This window comes from Symphodus melops, assembly GCF_947650265.1.
Source record: "Symphodus melops genome assembly, chromosome: 2".
NCBI classification, from domain to species: domain Eukaryota; kingdom Metazoa; phylum Chordata; class Actinopteri; order Labriformes; family Labridae; genus Symphodus; species Symphodus melops.
This window is the reverse complement of record NC_136692.1, coordinates 31415083-31419710: the sequence shown is the minus strand read 5'-3', so window position 1 is coordinate 31419710 and position 4628 is coordinate 31415083. Positions and strand designations below refer to the sequence as shown.

Below are 4628 nucleotides of genomic sequence, written 5' to 3'. Positions count from 1 at the left end.
TAAAGCCATTTCTATAAAACTTGTGCAGAATTCATACGTCTCAATTCAATGATGGAGTCAGATCCTTCGCTATAAATTTGTTCCGAATGCTACGTAACATGACGTTAAGTTTGGTTACCTAACATTGTGTAACGTAACATTGTGCAGCGTAACGTGACGTTACTTTATGTTAGTGACGTACATTATGTAGCGTAACATGACGTTACTTTACGTTAGTGACGTACATCATGTAGCGTAACATGACGTTACTTTACGTTAGTGACGTACATTATGTAGCGTAACATGACGTTACTTTACGTTAATGACGTACATTATGTAGCGTAACATGACGTTACTTTACGTTAGTGACGTACATCATGTAGCGTAACATGACATTACTTTACGTTAGTGACGTACATTATGTAGCGTAACATGACGTTACTTTACGTTAGTGACGTACATTATGTAGCGTAACATGACGTTACTTTACGTTAGTGACGTACATTATGTAGCGTAACATGACGTTACTTTACGTTAGTGACGTACATTATGTAGCGTAACATGACGTTACTTTACGTTAGTGACGTACATTATGTAGCGTAACATGACGTTACTTTACGTTAGTGACGTACATTATGTAACGTAACATGACATTACTTTACGTTAGTGACGTACATTATGTAACGTAACATGACGTTACTTTACGTTAGTGACGTACATTATGTAACGTAACATGACGTTACTTTACGTTAGTGACGTACATCATGTAGCGTAACATGACATTACTTTACGTTAGTGACGTACATTATGTAGCGTAACATGACGTTACTTTACGTTAGTGACGTACATTATGTAGCGTAACATGACGTTACTTTACGTTAGTGACGTACATTATGTAGCGTAACATGACGTTACTTTACGTTAGTGACGTACATTATGTAGCGTAACATGACGTTACTTTACGTTAGTGACGTACATTATGTAGCGTAACATGACGTTACTTTACGTTAGTGACGTACATTATGTAACGTAACATGACATTACTTTACGTTAGTGACGTACATTATGTAACGTAACATGACGTTACTTTACGTTAGTGACATACATTATGTAACGTAACATGACGTTACTTTACGTTAGTGACGTACATCGTGCAACGTAACATGACGTTACTTTACGTTAGTGACGTACATTATGTAGCGTAACATGACGTTACTTTACGTTAGTGACGTACATTATGTAACGTAACATGACGTTACTTTACGTTAGTGACGTACATCGTGCAACGTAACATGACGTTACTTTACGTTAGTGACGTACATTATGTAGCGTAACATGACGTTACTTTACGTTAGTGACGTACATTATGTAGCGTAACATGTCGTTACTTTACGTTAGTGACGTACATCGTGCAACGTAACATGACGTTACTTAACGTTAGTGACGTATATTATGTAGCGTAACATGACATTACTTTATGTTAGTGACGTACATTATGTAACGTAACATGACGTTACTTTACGTTAGTGACGTACATCGTGCAACGTAACATGACGTTACTTAACGTTAGTGACGTACATCGTGTAGCGTAACATGACGTTACTTTACGTTAGTGACGTACATTATGTAACGTAACATGACCTTACTTTACGTTAGTGACGTACATTATGTAGCGTAACATGACGTTACTTTACGTTAGTGACGTACATTATGTAGCGTAACATGACATTACTTTACGTTAGTGACGTACATCATGTAACGTAACATGACGTTACTTTACGTTAGTGACGTACATTATGTAGCGTAACATGACTGTTAAGACCCTTGGCTCTCAAATGAGAATGAGCCTGATGTTTATTTAACGAGAAGAAAAGAAAAGAAAAAAAAAAAAAAAAAAAGTTTAAGTTTCATTCATGCTTAGGCATGTTACGTTGTGTGCGCATGCGTAGCTTTGATAAACACCTTTAATTATGACACCTGGGATTCACTTTCACTAGAACCATCATCAGGAGCACATAGCCCGTTGGTAAGCCACTGCTACTTCTCACGATGCCTAAATAACCCTTGTCAAAGTCACTTTATGTGTGAGCACGGTAGATCGATGTGTGTTATCTGGCTAAGAATAGCAGGTTAGCCGGTAGCTCGCGAGACGCGAGCGCTCGGCAACGCGGAAGCGATTGTTTGATTCAATCTGCTAGTTTCTGGTGGCGGTGGTGATGGTGGTGGTTTAGTTTGGTGATTCATGGTGTAGTGCCGCTTCATTATGCTGCGTTTGTGTGTGTAAATAACTTAAAGGGAGCACGGGTGGCATGGTTTCGTTGTGTCAGCGTCCATAGCAACCAGAATCGTTAGGGTCGCTGTGCGCATGCTCCTAGTCACTAGGCATTCTGGGTAATGTAGTTTTATATTGTTTAAGCAAGATTCGCTACATTTTTAATGTCTTTGCAGGCTTCTTTTGATTTCATTATTATATTATATTATTTGAATAATATTATTTGAATAATATTTGTTGTTTGTATTTCAGGTTTATGACCTGTGGTCACTTAATTTAAAAATAAAGAATTAAGGAAAAATCACGAGTTGTAACATTGTGCTTCCTGATGAGCCTTTTCGGAAGGCAAAAAATGAAGAAATCCGAACAGTCATAAACCACGGTTCTTCTTTTATAAAGAAGAGCAAGGAGATGCAAGGACAAATGAAAGAAAAGTTGGCATAAGATTTCTGATAAGCCAAAAGTCCACCCATACAGCTGTCTACTAATCTGCTGACTTACAGGGCAAATAATTAATAAGTGAAAGCCAAGAAGAGGACAGAGTCTACAAATAAAGGACTACTTAACCCAATTGGCGGAAAACACTGTCAAATTAATGCATGAAAAGTTGGCAAGATGGCAGCAATAGAGGAGGAGCTGGAGAGGCTGAAGCAGAAACGGTCAGCAGCCCAGACTGCATTCACTAAAAGAGCAAATTACCTCGCCTCCAGAGTTAATGCTATAGGTGAAGGTGAAATGAGGAGTGAATGGAGGAACTTCAAAGTGGATCACTTCAAAGTCAGAGATGCAGGGTTTGAGTATGCCACAGCACTGAGAGAAGTGGACGACGATGAATTCAAAAAGAAAGCGGAAAACATTGATGGAAAAACGGTGGAATGTGACAATAAGTTTGATGAAACTGAACAAATCATTCTGATCAGCTTCTGGACAAGGTTCGCTGAAGAAGAAATTAACACCCTCACTAACGAGGCTAAAACAGCCATGGACCAGGCCGAGGCAACCGACCACCAACATATGACCAGGAGGGAACGCGAACTGATTCATAAAAACCTGGAGCGGGAAGTCTACAACCTCGAACGAGGATTGGACGGGTGGTCAGACTTGATCCCTCGGTCCAAGGCGACAGAGAGAAAGGACCAGATTCGTAAGTTAAAGAAAAGGCGTGAAAAACTGTTGGATGAGTGGGAGTGGCAATGCGGTTCTCAATCAGAAGAGGAGGAGAAGCCGGGAACAGAAAGGATTGTCGAGCAGGAGCAGCCAATCGGAGCATACAACTTTAGGCCCCAGATCAGCCTAGAACGTGCACGCTTGCCCATGTTTTCTGGTAATATGAGGGATTACTACCGCTGGAAAGCTGAATGGGAGGACTTACAACAACTGGGAAACCCTCAAGGGTTGGAAAATGTAAAGAAATTCCATCTCTTGGGAAGCTTAGATGAAAAAGTCAAGAGGGACCTTGTATTGTCCAGCTGTGGATCCGCTAAGGATGTGTTCAGGCTATTGGACAACAAGTATGGAAACAAGCCAAAAATAGTGCTGCTGATTGCTCAAGAAGTGCAAGGACTTTCACCCATAAAGGGAAACCATCCAAGGAAGACAATTGAACTGATTCAAGCTGTGGAGAGGGCTCTTCGTGACCTACAAGTCCTAGGCGAGGAAGATGCTGTAAAGAACAGAGTGGTCGTGCAGTCTATTGAAAGTAAGCTTCCTGATTCCCTGAAAGAAAAGTGGTTAACACACAAAAATGACCCCGGAAGTGGGTTTTCACCACGAAACCACTTCGACTGTCTACTGCTGTACTTAAAAAAGCAGGAGGACATTCTTGAAGAGCTAGACCATCTACAGCCTAGTCCAGTGGACAATACTGAGAGGTCAAGTGAAAAGAGAAAAGAAAGGAGGGCATTCACCAGAGCCACCTCATCAGGAAACACCCAAAAGGGCTCTAAACTAAGCTCATGCATCGCATGTGGAGACGATGAGCATGGAGGAAGGCTGTTCGCCTGCAAGGTCTTCAAGAAGCTCAATCTGACTGGAAAAAAGGCTCAAATGAGGAGAGCAGGAGCATGCTTCAAGTGCCTGCGCCTTCATGGTGAAGATGGTTGCTGCACACAAAGGTATCTATGCTCAAAGGAGGACTGCCAGAAAGAGGGGTTTTCAGACCACAATTACTTGCTCTGTCCGAAGCCACAAATCAAGAAAAAAGAGGAGAAGAGTGCAGAGCAGAGCGATGCTAAATTGATGAAAAGGGGGCTTGGACTAACCAACAAGCAGGAGGAGCTCCTTGCCAAACTTTCCCCAGAGATGCGAGCAGAGTTCAAGGAAGCCTTTTCAAATAAAATCACAACAAAAGTGTGTGCCAGCACTGGTTGTGAGCCAA

The 4628-nt window shown here is 41.2% G+C and overlaps 1 long non-coding RNA gene across 1 annotated transcript; it reads left to right on the top strand.

Moving 5' to 3' along the window:
* The first annotated feature begins 1796 nt into the window (after positions 1-1796).
* Positions 1797-2551, top strand: LOC306820070. Its single transcript, XR_013778635.1, has 2 exons — positions 1797-2005; positions 2504-2551. It is a non-coding gene; the product is annotated as an uncharacterized lncRNA (long non-coding RNA).
* The last annotated feature ends 2077 nt before the right edge of the window (positions 2552-4628 follow it).